This window comes from Nicotiana tabacum, chromosome 22 (assembly GCF_000715075.1).
Source record: "Nicotiana tabacum cultivar K326 chromosome 22, ASM71507v2, whole genome shotgun sequence".
NCBI classification, from domain to species: domain Eukaryota; kingdom Viridiplantae; phylum Streptophyta; class Magnoliopsida; order Solanales; family Solanaceae; genus Nicotiana; species Nicotiana tabacum.
The window spans coordinates 127,778,521-127,798,578 of record NC_134101.1 but is presented as its reverse complement, the minus strand read 5'-3'; the positions used below and the strand labels follow the sequence as shown (position 1 = coordinate 127,798,578).

At 41.2% G+C, this 20,058-nt stretch overlaps 1 long non-coding RNA gene across 1 annotated transcript; it reads right to left on the bottom strand.

Moving 5' to 3' along the window:
* Nucleotides 1-209: 209 nt before the first annotated feature.
* Nucleotides 210-19,773, bottom strand: LOC107816152 (uncharacterized). The gene is made up of 3 exons (XR_001654867.2): nucleotides 19,524-19,773; nucleotides 18,520-18,591; nucleotides 210-349 (listed from the first exon to the last, which is right to left on the bottom strand). It is a non-coding gene; the product is annotated as an uncharacterized LOC107816152 (long non-coding RNA).
* Between the last annotated feature and the right edge of the window lie 285 nt (nucleotides 19,774-20,058).

Below are 20,058 nucleotides of genomic sequence, written 5' to 3'. Positions count from 1 at the left end.
TTGGTACATTACTGGTTATTACTTATTTTAACTTTAACTTAAGAAATTGCTGTAATTATTTAGGTAAAAATAAAATGAGAACTTATTTATATTTCCGCGTTGGCTTGCCCGACAACGGTGTTGGGCGCCATCATGACCTATTATGGAAATGGGTCGTGACAGGCTATTTTCAAAACTCATTTTTTACATCAGCTATGCAGAAAAACAAACTTCAAGTCCCAAACATAATCATACATACATCATTACACAAATGAACACTACTAGACTTCTTCTTCAAAATTCCAAGTTTACATGGCATTACTCACTACTATACTGCTGGATATGGGTCTTTCTTCAGCTTCAAACCAACCTGAAAATCTCAGTTCTAACTTCATTTTAACTAATCAAGCTAACGCAACCACAAAAAGGTTCCATGATTACTACAACATTAACAATTATGTTCAGAATTAGACTGCTACTATATGCTAATATTTCAGATCCAATTTTGCTCACAGATAGACATGACAGAATATATTCAAAGAAAGCACATAAATGACCAGACTACTTTACAGAACATTTACCAAGCATGTAGTCAATCTATGGTTGCAAATCTGATGATATTTATGACATTCAAATGCTGTTACATCTAATAAGAGTAAAATCAATACCTTAATAGCAGTAAACACAGTAGAGAAAAGAGAAAATAAATCTCTGAATTTGGACAAAAGCGGTCAGAACTCAAATTCAACCAATAGCTTGACAGTACAACAACAAATAGTAGGGATTGAAGTTAAATTGAGCTTTAGAAGCCAGAAAGATGAAGCCCAATACCAATGAACAAAGATAACTAAAGATTTTTTTTTAGTTTTTCTGATATTTTATGAAATTGAAAAGCTAGAATTCTAGAATCCTTGTGAGAAAATTGGAATAAAGATGAGTCAAGAGGAATATCTCTGAAAATGCAGGAATTAGAGTGTGTGTGAAAGGAAGGTGAGGTCTTATATAGGAAAAGGGTGATGAAATCATTCTAATGAATGCATCCCCTAAAATTTTAGGAAAAGCATATTTTTAATAGAAAATAGACAGCTAGCTGTCCATTCAAATATTTACTCACATTTTTCTAACCCTTTTACTTCTGATTTTAACCCTTATTACCCTAATTTTACCTAATTTCTTTTATCTTTATTGCATTTTAATCTTCCCCTTATTTCCAGAACCTTCTTAGGCAGTTACAGCCAAAGATTCCTTCAATTTTAAATACTAAACGACCCTCCTACACCTTTGTAATTACTTTAATAGCAACGCAAAAACCTGGACCAAGCGGTCAACATGGACCAATATCTAATATTACTCCATTTGTGCCTTCTATACCAATGGGCCTGTCCAAGTAACAACAAACATGCCCAACTCCGGATCCAGCCCAATGACCAAAGAAAAATCAAGACTAATGGAAGATCAAACAAATTACCTTTGAATTAAAAACAAAATTCTAAAGTAAAAAATAAAGAAATGACAATACACCATTATATGCGATTAAACTAATTGTTAACAATCCCCTAATTACCAATCAGAAACATGCTAAACATTCAGAAAAGAAAACATACTAAACAATCACATATTGATGTAACCTTCAGACAATGATCAATTAACAATCTAACCAAATCCAAACTAAACTAAACATGATGTTACTAACTAAATGCAATTAACTTAAATAAACTTACTTTTAATTGAACTAATCAAAAATAATAATTAACACCTAAATTAATGATTTAGAAATAGAAAAAAGAAACAAGGAAGGGGGAAAAGAAAAGTATACTGATTTTGGTCAGAAAATGAGTCGACGAATGAAGTGAATCGACGAACAATGAAGGCGGCGAAGCTTGGCCCGTCAGTGGTGACTTTGCCGAAATCTGACGAGCTTCGAAATGAACCAAACTAACATAAATCGATTTCTCGTGTCAAGAGCAATCGACTCATGTAAGTTTGAGCCAAAACGTTCTTGAAATTTCCAGAAAAAACTAAATTTAGGTTTTCTGAATTTCTTAGATTTGAAATTGGTCAGATTTGGGGAAGTTTTTGAAATAATTGATGGTGGATTTGTGTTGAAAATGAAGTGAGGAGTGTAGGGTGTGATTGTGGAAGGATATGGGATGACGCCGCCGTCATGGGGCGATTTCCGGCAGGCGGCGTATAGTGGTGAGAGAAAAGAGGTATGAGAGATAGAGAGATATAATTCTAAAGGTTGTCTCTAGGTTGGGGGGGGGGGGAACTACGTTAGGACAGTTATATGGGTAGGATTAGGTGAGTTCCTGGCTGTTGGATCGCATTTGATGAATGTTGAGATTTAGCTAGGTGAAACGACATCGTTTAGGTTTAGTTGGGGCTGGACCAGATTTTAGAAAGGGGGTGGGCTGGATTAGACGTAGGTGGATTTGAGCATTTTTGGGTCATTTGTATTTGGCCCAATCTAGTTTGAAGCTCAAAATGGTCTCTTCTCCTTTTCTTTATTTTCTTCTCTTTTCTTTGATTTTAAATTCTAATTAAATTAATTAAAATCCTAAATTAAGTTATAAATTAATTTAATTTATAAAATTAAACTAATTATCTATTTATACTATTTACATAATTAATTAATTTTAAATTACTGAAAGAAAGTTACTAATTTAACACTAAAAGCTAAAAATGTAAAAATGAACATCATTTTTGTGATCTTGTTTTAATAATGCATTCAACTTATGCAATTAGATTCTAAATTCAATTAAGACCTACAAATTCTATGTAATGATGATTTGAATATTTTTTGGTATTTTTTATGATTTTAAAAAATATTAAAAATGCATGAAAAATACAACTAAATGCAAATAATTACCAGAAATTCCTAAAAAAACTATTAAAAAAATTAAAAACAATTAAGAAAAAATCTATTTATTGATTTTGTGGGAGTAATTTTTGGTGAGGCAAAAGTTAAGTGCTCACAACTGTCATTTTTGTGCAGTTAGTTTAGTGTAATTCTCCCAAAATGAAGCAATTCCCAGATTTTTTAACCGAAGTAACCAATTATTTCAGTCACTTAACCAAACTAATACGACTAACGACTCTTTGAAATTTAATTGAAACAATATAGGAATTTTTTCCTTCCTATACAATATTTGAAACTTATTTACTAAAATTATTCTAGCTTTATATATTACCCACCCTAAACAAGGATTACCTACAAATTATATGCAATCTATAATTAGTGCCTTAATTAGGGGATTTTGTTTTTGGCAATCCGCTAGGCAAGCGCCTAGGGCTAGGTTTTATATATATGAAAAACTAAAAAAAAAGAAACAAATTATTATGTCCGGAGGTCTAACGAAATGAAAGGCATCAAATTTGAAATCTAAATACGACCTACTATCAATATTGAGTAATGAGCTCAACAATGATATCACAATATGAATATGTGACGACCCAAGGGGTCATCACCGTAATTCTTTCTTGTTCCGTGCTCCCGAGGCCTTGAAAACCTAGCTTTTACTTGCCTCGATTGGCGTACGCAGTTCGGGCGCGTAGCCGGAAAGTTTTTATGTTAGAATATGTGAATTATGTGAAACATTTGATGAATTTTGGTATTAATATGCATAATGTTGACTTCAGTCAACATTTTGGGTAAACGGACCCGGACCTGTGATTCGACGGTCCCAGAGGGTTTGTAGAAAAATATGGGACTTGGGCGGGTTCCCGGAATCAAAATTCTGAGGTCCCTAGCCCGAGAAATAAATTTTTGAAAGAAATTGTTTTTCTGAAATTTGATATGAATATTTGAAATGAAAAGTAGTTAGAAAATATAGGTATCGGGCTCGTATTTTGGTTCTGACGCCCGGTACAAGTCTTAAATATGTGTTAAGCACTATCTGTTAAGTTTGGCTAAAAACGGACGTCATATGGCGTGTTTCGGACTTAAAATGGGGAATTTGAGTTTTATGAAGTTGAAAGAAAAATCATGTGTTTTGAGGCTTGATTCTATGTATATGATGTTATTTTGGCGATTTGATCGCACGAATGAGACCATAAGATGTTTTTAAGATCATATGTATGTTTGGTTTGGAGCCCCGAGGGCTCAAGTGAGTTTTGAGTGGGGCCCGGGAGGTTTTAGACTTAAGAAAAATGCAGGTTCAGGAGTTGCAGGTCCGGCGCGGCCGCGACCATTTTCGCGCGGTCCGCTCTGGCAGCCACGCGGCCGCAGGGCTTTTCTATGCGGTCCGCGTGGTGGGGTTCAGAGGGGGTACCAGGTCGACCAGCGCGGCCGCGCACCAAAACAGTGCGGTCCGCGCTGGGTGGGTTCAGAGGAAGCCCACTTTTTCCCTCCCTCGGCGCGGCCGCGGTGCATTTCTGCGCGGTCCGCGCCAGCCCCCAGCAAAAGGTATAAATTCGGGATTTTCAGTAATTTTTCCACTTTTCAAAATCCAAAACCTAAGAGGCGATTTTCCAAACAACTTTTCTTCTCCAAAACGATTGGTAAGTGATTTCTAACTTAATTTCTTTATTTCTTAACATCTTTTAACATGATTTCAACTTCAAATCAAAGATTTTCATGGGGGAAATTGAGTGTTTTGGCTAGAACCTAGGTTTTCTACAAATTGAGAAGTTGGACCTCAATTTGGGGTCCGATTTAAAAACAAATCATCAATTGGGATTCATGGGGGAATGGGTAACCGAGTTTTGGTCCGAACCTTGAGTTTCGACCACGTGGGTCCGGGGGTATTTTTGACCTTTTTGGGAAAAACTATGAAAAATCTATTTTTCATGCATTGGGGATGGTTCATTTAATAATTATTAATGTGATTAAGTAACTTATGACTAGATTCGAGCGGATTGGTGGTGGAATCAAGAGGTAAAGCTATACTAGAAGCGTGAGTTGAGTTTGGAGCATTCGAGGTAAGTATTTGTTCTAACTTGGGCTTGAGGGAATAGGATTAGGATGATATTTGCTACTTGCTAATGTGGAGTATGGTGTATAGACATGGTGACGGTTATCTATGCACCGGAGTCTAGCATGACCGTGAGTCTTGATTGCTTTTAATTCGAATAATGTAATACAAGCTCCTTGCTTATTTGATAAGTTTCATATAATGTGAATGGTTGAGGAAGAATGATATAGAAGGAGAATGTGTTGTGAATACTCCCTTGCCGGGATGTGTAGACTGATATATATATATTTTCCCTTGTCAGGATATTTTGGGTTGTTAGCTGTACCCTTGCCGGGTTAAAGGTATTTAGTTATTATTCTTTCCTGAAGGGGTCTACTATATGAAGTCAGATATTATATATGACATTATGGGATCGTGTGGCACGCCGTCCACTTGGTTATTCGCCTCTGTTGCCGGTGACATATTGTGCACTGTGATAAAGATGAATTGGGATCGTGTGACACGCCGTCCACTTATATATGATATTATGGGATCGTGTGGCACGCCGTCCACTTATATATGATATTATGGGATCGTGTGGCACGCCGTCCACTTATATATGATATTATGGGATCGTGTGGCACGCCGTCCACTTATATATATATATATATATATATCATGGGAATCAGTCTCTTCTGTTTATTTCCGATATTATGGGATCGTGTGGCACGCCGTCCACTTATATATGATATTATGGGATCGTGTGGCACGCCGTCCACTTATATATGATATTATGGGATCGTGTGGCACGCCTTCCACTTATATATGTGATATTATGGGATCGTGTGGCACGCCGTCCACTTATATATGATATTATGGGATCGTGTGGCACGCCATCCACTTATATATATATGATATTATGGGATCGTGTGGCACGCCGTCCACTTATATATATATATATATGATATTATGGGATCGTGTGGCACGCCGTCCATTTATATATATGATATTATCCGGAACGCCGTCCACTTATATATGATATTACGGTATCGTGTGGCACGTCGTCCACTTATATATATATATACATCATGGGAACCGGAGTCTCTTCTGCTTATTTCCGATATTTCATTTTTATCTGTTACTCCCCGATAGCATGTCCCCTCCCAGTTTTACTTTGTATTATCTTGTTATTGTTTTCTTGCACGTGTTGTATATATATATCTGTACTGGTTAATTGTGGTAGGTACTGTCTAGCCTCGTCACTCTTTCGCCGGGGTTAGGCCAGGCACTTACCAACACATGGGGTCGGCTGTGCTAATGCTACACTCTGTGCATTTTTGGTGCACAGATCAGGAAGCTGTACGGACCGCAACAGTAGGATTTCTGGGAGCTATCTTCAGTCCAGGGACTCTCGAGGTAGCCTAGCTGGCGTTCACAGGCCGAAGTCCCTTTCCATATTTTTCGTTTGTTCATCTTGTATCAGACAAACATGATGTATTTCCTTTCAGACATTGTTTGTAGTATTCTGTAGTAGTCCATGAGCTGGTGACACCAGACCTTGGGTAGTGATGTGTAATAAACTTCCGCACTTTTGGTTTTCAATCGCTTTAGATTTAAAGTCTTCCGCTTAGATTTTGTCTCGTTTATTTATTGTTTGAAAGAAAGCAGGAAAGGTGTTTTACATATTTGGCTTGCCTAGCTCCGATAGTAGGCGCCATCACGACACCCGATGGTGGGAAATCCGGGCGGGTCGTGACAAGTTGGTATCAGAGCACTAGGTTACTTAGGTCTCACAACTCACGGACAAGCTCAGTAGAGTCTGAGGGATCGGTACAGAGACGTCTGTATTTATCCCGCAGAGGCTACTGAGTTAGGAAAACTTCACCTTGTTCATTCTTGTCGTGCGATTCTGTTTCTCAAGTACTGATTGTCTTTCCACTCTGTTCTTTCGCAGATGGCGAGGACACGTGCTTCCTCTTCTACCGCGCAACAGCCTGAGCCCCCAGCAGCAGCCCCTATTAGGGGTAGAGGGCGAGGCCGAGGCCGTGCCAGAGGCCTAGGCCGGGGCAGAGCTCATCCCCAAGCAGCATTTCCAGCGACAGAGCCTCAGATCGATTTTGAGGAGGAGGTTCCGGCCCCAGCTATTCCGGTGGGCCCAGGTCAGGTCCCAGAGGGTTTTATAGCCACTCTAGTGCTTCAGGATGCTTTGGTCCGACTGGTAGGCTTTATGGAGGGCATTTCTAGAGCGGGTTTGCTTCCCGTAGCTCCAGCCACATCTCAGGCTGGGGGAGGAGTTCAGACTCCCGATACTCGTACTCCAGAGCCAGTAGCTCCTCAGGCTCAGGTTCCAGCAGTTCAGCCAGTCGTGGCAGTTCAGCCAGCTGTGGCAGCCCAACCAGGTATTGCGGCTCAGTCTAGCGATGGTGCGACTATGTCCGCGGATGCTTTGTGGAGTCTTGATCGTTTCACCAAGCTCTTCACAACCACATATAGTGGTACCCTCTCAGAGGATGCTCAGGATTTCATATTCAGCTGTCATGAGGTTCTACGGACTATGGGCATTGTAGAGACCAATGGGGTCGACTTCGCCACTTTTTGCCTGGCAGGATCCGCCAAGACTTGGTGGAGGGATTTCTGTTTAGCCAGGCCAGCAGGGTCGCCATCATTGACCTGTGATCAAATTTCAGAGTTATTTCTGGGGAAGTTTCTCCCAGTTACTCAGCGAGATGCTCTTCGCAGGCAGTTTGAGCGTCTCCAGCAGGGTCCTATGACGGTCACCCAGTATGAGACCCGGTTCATTGATCTTGCTCGTCATGCCATTGTTGATACTCCCCACCGATAGAGAGAGGGTGCGGAGGTTTATTGATGGGTTGGCCCAGCCAATCCGTGTTCAGATGGCCATGAGTGCCGGTAGTGAGATTTCATTTCAGGAGGCGGCAGATGGTGCCCGCCGGATAGAGATGGCACTTGCTTAGGGAGGTGGTCATGGGTCTGATAAGAGGCCCCGTCATTCTGGTAGATTCAGTGGTACCTCGTCTGGAGGTAGGGATTTTTATGGTAGAGGCCATCCTTCGAGGCCCTTTTAGTTAACTCTCCAGGCTTCTCATGGTACACCAGGTGGTCGTGGTTCTCAGCCACAGTATTCTGACCAGCAGCTCTTCAGTTCACCATCAGCACCTATCAGTGCACCACCACTTCGTTTTTCTCAGCAGCCGAGGGCTTGTTATACCTGCGGCGATGTGAGTCACATTGCCAGATATTGCCCTCGAGCTTCCAGCATCTTGTAGCAGCAGGGTTCTCACCCGATAATCCAGGCACCAGTTGCCCCACCGCCTGCCCAGCCGGCTAGAGGCGGGGGTAGAGGACATAGAAGTGGAGGTAGAGGTCTTAGAGGTGGAGCTCAGACCGCTAGAGGTAGGGGTCAGCCAGCAGCAGATCGTCCCAAGGATATGATTCAGGGAGGTGGGTCCCAGCCCCGTTGTTATGCTTTGCCAGCCAGGCCAGAGGCTGAGTCATCAGATGCTGTGATTACAGGTACCATTCTGGTCGGTGATAGGGATGCTTCTGTGCTATTTGATCACGGATCTACGTATTCATACGTGTCGTCCTATTTTGCACCCTATTCGGTTATGCCTAGTGACTCGTTGAGTATTCCTGTTTATGTGTCAACACCGGTGGGTGATTCTATTATGGTCGACCAAGTTCATCGTTCTTGTATCGTAGTGTTTGGGGGTCTTAAGACCCGTGTTGATTTGTTGCTTTTGGACATGGTCGACTTCGATGTTATATTGGGGATGGATTGGTTATCCCCGTACCATGCTATCTTGGATTGCCATGCCAAGACCGTGACCTTAGCCTTACCGGATTTACCCCGTTTAGAGTGGAGAGGGACTTCTGGTCATTGTACCCGCAGTGTTATCTCGTATGTGAAAGCTCGGCGTATGGTCGAGAAGGGATGTTTGGCCTACTTGGCGTATGTTCGCGATTCTAGCGCGGAGGCCCCTTCTATTGATTCTGTGCCCGTTGTTCGGGAGTTTCCTGAGGTTTTCCCTTCAGACTTGCCGGGTATGCCGCCCGACAGGGATATCGACTTTTGTATTGATTTGGCCCCGGGCACTCAGCCCATTTCTATCCCGCCATATCGTATGGCCCCGCCGGAGTTGAAAGAGTTAAAGGAACAACTGCAGGATTTGCTTGAGAAAGGTTTCATTAGACCCAGTGTTTCGCCTTGGGGTGCGCCGGTGTTGTTTATTAAGAAAAAGGATGGTTCGATGAGAATGTGCATCGATTACCGGCAATTGAACAAGGTTACAATTAAGAATAAGTATCCACTGCCGAGGATCGACGATTTATTCGACCAGCTTCAGGGTGCGAGGGTGTTTTCAAAGATAGATTTGAGATCTGGCTACCACCAGCTGAGGATTAGGGCGTCTGATGTCCCTAAGACAGCATTTCGCACTCGGTATGGGCACTATGAGTTTTTGGTCATGTCATTTGGATTGACTAATGCCCTAGCAGCATTCATGGAGTTGATGAACTGAGTGTTCAGACCTTATTTGGACTTGTTCGTGATAGTCTTCATTGACGATATTCTTATATACTCCCGCAGTCAGGAGGAGCATGAGCAGCACCTCAGAGTGGTCCTTCAGGCCCTAAGGGATAGTCAGTTGTATGCTAAGTTCTCGAAGTGCGAGTTTTGGTTGAGTTCGGTCGCATTCCTGGGTCATGTCGTATCAGCAGCAGGTATTCAGGTAGACCCGAAGAAGATAGAGGCAGTCAAGAACTGGCCTCGACCAGCTTCAGCTACGGATATTCGGAGTTTCCTGGGGTTAGCATGTTACTACCGTCGGTTCGTGGAGGGGTTTTCATCCATTGCAGCCCCTATGACCAAATTGACCCAGAAGGGTGTCCAGTTCAGGTGGTCGGACGAGTGTGAGGCGAGCTTTCAGAAGCTCAAGACGGTTCTAACTACGGCACCGGTATTGGTTTTGCCCACAGGTTCAGGGCCATATACGGTCTATTGTGATGCGTCTCGTATTGGGCTTGGTGCAGTGTTGATGCAGGAAGGCAACATCATTGCTTATGCTTCGAGGCAGTTGAAGATCCATGAGAAGAATTATCCGGTTCATGATCTCGAGTTGGCAGCCATTGTTCATGCCTTGAAGATCAGGAGGCATTACTTACATGGCGTGACGTGTGAGGTTTACACTGATCACAAGAGTCTTCAGTATCTGTTCAAGTAGAAAGAGTTGAATTTGAGGTAGAGGAGGTGGTTAGAGTTGCTAAAGGATTATGATGTTACTATCTTATACCACCCGGGGAAGGCCAATGTGGTGGCCGATGCATTGAGCAGGAAGTCCGCCAGCATGGGTAGTCTTGCTTATATTCCAGTCAGCCAGAGATTGCTTGCTTTGGATGTTCATGCCTTGGCCAATCGTCTTGTGAGGTTGGATATTTCTGAGCCTAGCAGAGTGTTAGCTTGCACGGTTGCTCGTTCCTCACTATTAGAGCGTATCCGCGAGCGGAAGTTTGAGGATCCCCATTTGTGTGTCTTGAGAGACACGGTGCAGCGTGGAGGTGCCAAGAAAGTAACCTTAGATGATGATGGTGTATTGAGATTGCAGAGGCGAGTTTGTGTGCCCAATGTTGATGGGATTCTAGAGTTGATATTAGCGGAGGCCCACAGTTCTCGGTATTCTATTCACCCGGGCGCCGCGAAGATGTATCAGTATCTGAGGCAGCACTATTGGTGGCGTAAGATGAAGAAAGACATCGTTGCGCACGTGGCTCGGTGTTTGAATTGTCAGCAGGTTAAGTACAAACATCAAAGACCCGGTGGTCTATTTCAGAGGATTGCACTTCCCGAGTGGAAGTGGGAGAGGATTACGATGGATTTCGTTACTGGACTCTCGATGACTCAGAAAAAGTTTGATGCAGTTTGGGCCATTATTGATAGGCTGACCAAGTCAGCGCATTTTGTTCCTGTTGCAGCCACCTATTCGTCCGAAAGGTTAGCCAAGATTTATATCAGGGAGATTGTTCGCCTTCATGGGGTGCCGCTATCTATCATTTTGGATCGGGGTACGTAGTTTACCTTGCATTTCTGGAGAGCGATTCAGCAAGAGTTGGGAACCCAGGTTGAGTTGAGTACAACATTTCATCCCAGACGGACGGTCAGTCCGAGAGGACAATTCAGATTCTTGAAGACATGCTCCGAGCCTGTGTCATTGATTTTGGAGGCTCGTGGGACCAGTTTTTGCCTTTAGCAGAGTTCGCCTACAACAACAACTACCAGTCTAGCATTCAGATGGCTCCGTATGAGGCGTTGTATGGTAGGCTATGTCGGTCTCCAGTTGGATGGTTTGAGCCGGGAGAGGCTCGATTATTGGGTACGGATCTGGTTCAGGAGGCCTTGGACAAGGTCAGGATTATTCAGGATAGACTTCATACAGCCCAGTCCAGACAGAAGAGTTATGCAGACCGCAAGGTCAGAGATGTTGCTTTCATGGTCGGTGAGCGGGTATTGCTCCGTGTATCGCCTATGAAGGGCGTGATGAGATTTGGGAAGAAGGGCAAGCTCAGCCCTAGGTTCATTGGTCCATTTGAGATTCTTGATCGTGTGGGAGAGGTGGCTTATAGACTTGCCTTTCTACCTAGCTTGTCAGTTGTGCATCCCGTGTTTCATGTATCTATGCTCCAGAAGTATCGCGGAGATCCATCGCACGTGTTGGATTTCAGCACTGTCCAATTGGACAAGGATCTGTCATATGAGGAGGAGTCGATGACTATTCTAGACTGGCAGGTTCGACAGTTGAGGTCGAAGAGTTTTCCTTCGGTGCGTGTTCAGTGGAGAGGTCAGCCTCCTGAGGCATCGACCTGGGAGTCCGAGTCCGATATGCGGAGCCATTATCCTCATTTATTTCCCGACACAGGTACTTCTTTCTTTTGTCCGTTCGAGGACGAACGGTTGTTTTAGAGGTGGAGAATGTGACGACCTAAGGGGTCATCACCGTAATTCTTCCTTGTTCCGTGCTCCCGAGGCCTTGAAAACCTCGCTTTTAGTTGCCTCGATTGGCGTGCGCAGTTTGGGTGCGTAGCCGGAAAGTTTTTATGTTAGAATATGTGAATTATGTGAAACATTTGATGAATTTTGGTATTAATATGCATAATGTTGACTTCGGTCAACATTTTGGGTAAACGGACCCGGACCTGTGATTCGACGGTCCCGGAGGGTTCGTAGAAAAATATGGGACTTGGGCGTGTGCCCGGAATCAAAATTCTGAGGTCCCTAGCCCGAGAAATGAATTTTTGAAAGAAATTGTTTTTCTGAAATTTGATATGAAAATTTGAAATGAAAAGGAGTTAGAAAATATAGGTATCAGGCTCGTATTTTGGTTCCGACGCCCGGTACATGTCTTAAATATGTGTTAAGCACTATTTGTAAAGTTTGGCTAAAAACGGACGTGATATGACGTGTTTCGGACTTAAAATGGGGAATTTGAGTTTTATGAAGTTGAAAGAAAAATCATGTGTTTTGAGGCTTGATTCTATGTATATGATGTTATTTTGGCGATTTGATCACACGAATGAGACCATAAGATGTTTTTAAGATCATATGTATGTTTGGTTTGGAGCCCCGAGGGCTCGGGTGAGTTTTGAGTGGGGCCCGGAAGGTTTTAGACTTAAGAAAAATGCAGGTTCAGGAGTTGCAGGTCCGGCGCGGCCGCGACCATTTTCGCGCGGTCTGCGCTGGCAGCCACGCGGCTGCGGGGCTTTTCTGTGCGGTCCGCGTGGTGGGGTTCAGAGGGGGTACCAGGTCGACCAGTGCAGCCGCGCACCAAAACAGTGCGGTCCGCGCTGGGTGGGTTCAGAGGAAGCCCACTTTTTCCCTCCCTCGGGGCGGCCGCGGTGCATTTCTGCGCGGTCCGCGCCAGCCCCCAGCAAAAGGTATAAATTCGGGATTTTCAGTCATTTTTCCACTTTTCAAAAACCCAAAACCTAAGAGGCAATTTTCCAAACAACTTTTCTTCTCCAAAACGATTGGTAAGTGATTTCTAACTTAATTTCTATATTTCTTAACATCTTTTAACATGATTTCAACTTCAAATCAAAGATTTTCATGGGGAAAATTGGGTGTTTTGGCTAGAACCTAGGTTTTCTACAAATTGAGAAGTTGGACCTCAATTTAGGGTCCGATTTAAAAACAAATCATCTATTGGGATTCATGGGGGAATGGGTAACCGGGTTTTGGTCCGAACCTCGAGTTTCGACCACGTGGGTCCGGGGGTATTTTTTACCTTTTTGGGAAAAACCTTGAAAAATCTATTTTTCATGCATTGGGGATGATTCATTTAGTAATTATTAATGTGATTAAGTAACTTATGACTAGATTCGAGCGGATTGGTGGTGGAATCAAGAGGTAAAGCTATACTAGAAGCGTGAGTTGAGTTTGGAGCATTCGAGGTAAGTGTTTGTTCTAACTTGGGCTTGAGGGAATAGGATTAGGATGATATTTGCTACTTGCTAATGTGGAGTACGGTGTATAGGCATGGTGACGGTTATCTATGCACCGGAGTCCAGCATGACCGTGAGTCTTGATTGCTTTTAGTTCGAATAATGTAATACAAGCTCCTTGTTTATTTGATAAGTTTCATATAATGTGAATGGTTGAGGAAGAATGATATAGAAGGAGAATGTGTTGTGAATACTCCCTTGCCGGGATGTGTAGACTGATATATATATATTCTCCCTTGTCGGGATATTTTGGGTTGTTAGCTGTACCCTTGCCGGGTTAAAGGTATTGAGTTGTTATTCTTCCCTGAAGGGGTCTACTATATGAAGTCAGATATTATATATGACATTATGGGATCGTGTGGCACGCCGTCCACTTGGTTATTGGCCTCTGTTGCCGGTGACATATTGTGCACTGTGATAAAGATGAATTGGGATCGTGTGGCACGCCGTCCACTTATATATGATATTATGGGATCGTGTGGCACGCCGTCCACTTATATATATGATATTATGGGATCGTGTGGCACGCCGTCCACTTATATATGATATTATGGGATCGTGTGGCATGCCGTCCACTTATATATATATAGACATCATGGGAACCAGAGTTTCTTCTGTTTATTTCCGATATTTCATTTTTATCTGTTTCTCCCCAATCCACTTATATATATATATGATATTATGGGATCGTGTGGCACGCCGTCCACTTATATATGTGATATTATGGGATCGTGTGGCACGCCGTCCACTTATATATGATATTATGGGATCGTGTGGCACGCCGTCCACTTATATATATATGACATTATGGGATCATGTGGCATGCCGTCCACTTATATATATATGATATTATGAGATCGTGTGGCACGCCGTCCACTTATATATATGATATTATGGGATCGTGTGGCACGCCGTCCACTTATATATGATATTACGGGATCGTGTGGCACGCCGTCCACTTATATATATATATATATACATCATGGGAACCGGAGTCTTGTTATTTCATTTTTATCTGTTACTCCCCGATAGCATGTCCCCTCCCAGTTTTACTTTGTATTATCTTGTTATTGTTTTCTTGCACGTGTTGTATATATATATCTGTACAGGTTAATTGTGGTAGGTACTGTCTAGCCTCGTCACTACTTCGCCGGGGTTAGGCCAGGCACTTACCAACACATGGGGTCGGTTGTGCTGATGCTACACTCTGTGCATTTTTGGTGCACAAATCAAGGAGCAGCTACGGACCGCAGCAGTAGGACTTCTGGGAGCTATCTTCAGTCCAGGGACTCTCGAGGTAGCCTAGCTGGCATTCACAGGCCGAAGTCCCTTTCCATGTTTTTCGTTTGTTCATCTTGTATCAGACAAACATGATGTATTCCCTTTCAGACATTGTTTGTAGTATTCTATAGTAGTCCGTGAGCTGGTGACACCAGACCTTGGGTAGTGATGTGTAATAAACTTCCGCACTTTTGGTTTTCAATCGCTTTAGATTTAAAGTCTTTAACTTAGATTTTGTCTCATTTATTTATTGTTTGAAAGAAAGCAGGAAAGGTGTTTTACATATTTGGCTTGCCTAGCTCCGATAGTAGGCGCCATCACGACACCCGATGGTGGGAAATCCGGGTCGTGACAGAATACTAACTATACTAAGCAAAAGATGCCTACGAAATCCCTTGTCTTCATGCATTGGCAGTACTGTCTCCATGATATGAAGGAAAATGTCCTTCCAATGATGTGGTAGTTTCTGAATATGAATCAATCTATCCACAAAAACTCTAGCTTGTTCCATGTCATGCCAACATATGAACCAGTGCTCCATTCTTGTAAACAACTGCTCTCTTGCTTCATTTTTGTTCTCCCTTTTGCTTGCTTTCTTCCTGATCACCATTAACTTCCTTTTGTGAGTTCCTTCCTTGGATGCCCTGCTTAGTTGTTGTGCCTGTATGTAGCCCCATCTTCTTTCAAGATTTTCTGCTAAGAGTAGCCAGTTATGCCTTGTGACTTGCAAATCCCAAACCTGCTCTATAATGGTATATTTAAGCCCCGTTTCACGACTGAACTATGTGTATTTGCTTGAACCTTTTGCATGATTTGATCCCTGAGTTATATTAGTGTGTAATTGTATTTGGCATTTGTTCCAAACGATAGCTACATTACCCAGAAATCGTATCCAAAACCAGCTTGTTACGAGATACGTTGGTCGAAACTGGGCAGGAGTTTTGCCCATTGCTATCGATGTAAACCCTATGCCGTCCCCAGCTTGCCCTCCAGTGGAATGAGTATAGAATACTAATACCACCACTTGAAGGTTGGGCTGTAAGAAGAGCACAAGTATTTTATTGTATCCACTCTTCGTGCTATCTAAAGTGTACCTGCACCTTTTGTATTCAGCTACTTGTGATTGTTGCTGTGCCTCAATGCCTGCATTTGGTTGACGAACTCTATGTATATATGAGGTGTTAACCTCCACATGATCATGTTGTCCACCATTTGTACCTTTTCCTGCTTGCCCCAGACATATTATCCCGCAACATAATCCCAAACATCTGATGGCCACACTTTTGAATCTCCATTGTGCATGACTGCACGAAGCATATGCGACGTAGCTCAAAAATTACTGCCCTCAAAGACGTGATCTTCCAGGGCGCAAGCCATGTCTTTAAGAGAGCATGACATGCTTCATGCTTGTACGTCACAACGAATTAAGAATGTAGTCGCCCAGCATAATCTCTCTGAAGTCGGTCTGCACCCCAATTAAACAACTCCCGTACCCAGTCCAAAGATTCAATTACACACTTTTCTCTTTTTTTTTCTCCTATCCTCTTTCCTTATTTTTCTGCTTCAATTCTAGGGAGTTGAATTGCTCTACCCGAATTTTTGTGATATACTCAAACAACGTTCAAAACTTTTAATTCTCATTGTCTTTTCCATTATAGATTAGGCTAAAAAACTTAGGACCACCCCTATACCTCAGTTTAATATAAATATTATATCTGTCAAATATTGTTCTCTCCCCTTTTAGACTAATTCGCTTAATTTATGTTCGGTCGAGACCCACCATTTTGGACCTCGAGGGGTGCCATAGGATCATTCCATGCAATGCTTTGTAGCTCCCTCAAGTCGGGGTGTTACTCGTAGCATTAGAGCACGGGCTATCATCTTCTTTACTATGTAATTATTATCTTTAAGTTGTTACCTAAAGCGTACTAGTTGATTCTAAATAGTACTCTATGCGTGCACTAACCGTCCCTTACCTATGGCTCTGGAGGTATTAGGACCTCTATTTGGGATAGTTCTAGACCATTCTATACTATTTAAAAATGTGAAATCTAGGCAACAAACAAAAACAAGTAGGACATTCAAATAAAGAACAAGTATGGGCTTACATTAACCTCCACACATAAACAACAAAAGCACGCAATTGAATCAGCAAACTTTGTTAATTTTGGAATCCTATAGGCAAGATATCTACGTGAGAAAAACAAAGTGTAAAGACAATTTTATTAAGGCGAGCATTGGGCCTATTTGTTTGCCTACTGATTTTATTCGACATGGATATGGGTATTTCAGGCAGTAGTATGTCACAGTTTTAAACCCAGAATTATTAAGTCCTATAAATACATTGCCTAAGTGATTGTCAATAACGATTGAATTCAAAATCGATTAACAGAATCCTATAGGCATGATTTCTACGAGCTTATTAATTACAGACCTATGGACATAGTTTCTGAGATTAGCACTAATTTTAACTCATAAAGACAGTTTTTATTCCTTTTAGATCCTATAGGCATGTTTTCTAATTGCTGAATTGATTTAAACCCCTATAGGCATGATTTCTAATTGCGAGGTTGATTTAAACTACTACAGGCAAGATTTCTAAGTTTCAAAACTGATTTCACCCTATAGGTATGATATCTATTAGTTTTAAATCCTATAAGCATGATTTATAGGTTTGAAACTGATTTTTATTCCTATAGGCATGATATCTATTAATCATATTTGGATAGAAATTAACAGATTGTCATGAAAGATAATCAACAAAAAGTTCTATAGACATGGTCACTAATGCACATTGGGTTTGAAAATATGTGTAGATCCTATGAACAGAATTTCTAATGCAGAATCAAGCGAAAAGTACTATTGAGCAGGATTTCTAGCATGCAAGCACAGAATCAAGAAAATCCTATAGGCAGGATCTCTAAACATAGTCCAGCATTCACGTAATTCAATCAATATAATTAAACCTATAGACAGAATTTCTACCCAGTTTTACAAAGGTATAAGAACCCCCCATCTTTTACTAATAAACCCCAAATCTGTTATTACAAAGATTATCACAGCCAAGAATAAATGAATTACATAATAGTAACGATTACACTATAGGGAGCCTTCGTAGGCCTAATCTAAACCAGGGAACCAGGACTTCAAACACAACAACTCTGGAGCATAATAGTGATCAATCTATGGCATATAAAATTAGGTTTCCAATATGTCAAAATTCCCAAGGACCTCAGGGACCCCGGTAATGCTCACATCAGAACCATGCATTCAGCAAAAAATTCATAAAAGATTGGAAAATCAGCCCCAATATGTCAGAGTTCAGAGGAGTTTCAAGGACCATAAGCAGTGCTCACACTGGGGGTGGTGAGAACCTAAATGACTAAGAATAGGAGTTTGAAAACCAGTGCTTAAAAGGTAAGGGGCAAGTTTTGAAATAGTTTATTTTTCAGAAGCAAGCAAATTTAGAATACAGAGTTACAAATAGAACTGCACCAATAAACAAACAAAGTTCATGTTCAGCACATAGTTCAAACAAATTGGCATTTGATTAGCCTGAATATTAAAGCAATCATGGCTTAAACACAGAGGCAGAAACAGACTAGACCTATAAATTAAACCACAAACATATTTGATTACATACTTACAGTATCTGGCAAGGTTTAGAAAGAAAAAAACATACTAAACATTAAAACTAACTTAGAAAAAGGGGTCACATTATTGAACTGACTTATGTTAACATGGTTACTAAATAGGATCACGTAGTCATATAGAAAGCAGAATTATGCGGAGGATTAAAATAGACTAATCGAATAAAGCATAGAGAAACAGAATAGCAAGAGTTAGGGCGTACCAGTTAAGTGAGAAAGCAAGTAAGTATACCACAACAATGAGGTTCCAGAATAATTTTGGCCTTGGTTTTCAGCTGGCCAAAATTAAGAGATGCTTAGCACAGAAATCAGAACAAGAGAGCAAGAGAGAGCTTAAGCTTCTTAGTAAGAATCAGAGAGTTCGAGACTTGTAGAGTTGTCCTAAAGGGAGTGAGGAAGGGGGTTTAAATAGCACTCAATGAAGTAAACAAATAAGGTAATAAATCAGTCCTACACAAATAAGGTATGAGAATAAATTAACATCATTTAGAGTCGGCATAAATCAATTAACAGGCATAAAATCAGGCTATCAGTTAATGAAATCAATCAGTAGTCAAGTAATAAATTGAATAAGGTAAGAAATAATTCCAAAATTAATTAGAAGTCGATTTTAATAATCAGAACATAAAATCAGGCCAGTAAGGTTAAGTTAAGGGAAGTAGCACAAATTATAAATCAAATACTGGTCCAAATAAGGTAAGAACGGGTAAATCGAATAAGTAAACACCACTACTAAAGGAAAGACTAATTTCAAACCTTAATTTAGATAAGTAAAATTAATCGACAGATTTAAAGGCAAACAGGCAGAAACAGTAAAATGAACATTTAAATAATCGGAATCCTAGGCAAATAGACAGAAATACAAAGACATATAGTAAGTAAAATAAATAAGAAAACCCTAACAGATACCCAGAGACGAAAACGTTTAAAGGTTAAACATTTTTTTGCAAAAAAGTCTGTTGAAATCAAGACCCTAATTCTAAGATAAACGAGATCGGTCAGGAATAATAATAGAAAAAGACTAGAAAATATAGAGACAGAGGTACTGAAATGTTAAAGGAGAAATACCAAAACGAACATAAAATCGTTTCAGATCTAAACAATTCAACCAAAAAATAGCCAGATTCATAAAATAAACAGAAGTTGAACCAAATCTGGTGTGAACTAGAGATTTGAAATCCTAAGATACGAAAATATTCGTACTCACAAGTATTAGGATGAACATAGATGGAAAGAGCCAAGATATGAGAGACTTTGAACCAGATCTGGTTCGAATCTCTTGATATTCACTTGCCATTTGAGGAAAATGAATCAATTAACATCAAGATCAGGTAGCCAGTAAAGAAACAGAGCCAAATAAGGCAGTGAATCAAGGGAAGATCCCATGAATCGAAAGGAAAAATATGACGGCGGACTAGGGTTTGAGAGTGAAAGAGGCGAGGAGATGAGAGGATCAGAAGATGGCAGGTGGGGAGAAGAAATGAATTAGGGTTTGGGGGTGTTTGGTATATTTAGAAGGGGGTGAATGATTTAGGGCCATTGTTCTTCTGAGATCAACGACCAGGATTAGATTTTACATGGAGCGGGTTTAATTGGTCGGGGCATGGGTATGGGTAGTTGGGTTAGTGTATTGGGTATTGGATTATTGGGCTGGATAGGGTATTGGGCTGGGGTAGGTCCAAAAAAATCAATTAAAAAGTGCTATATTTTAAATATCCATTTAAATTAATAAAATAATTTAT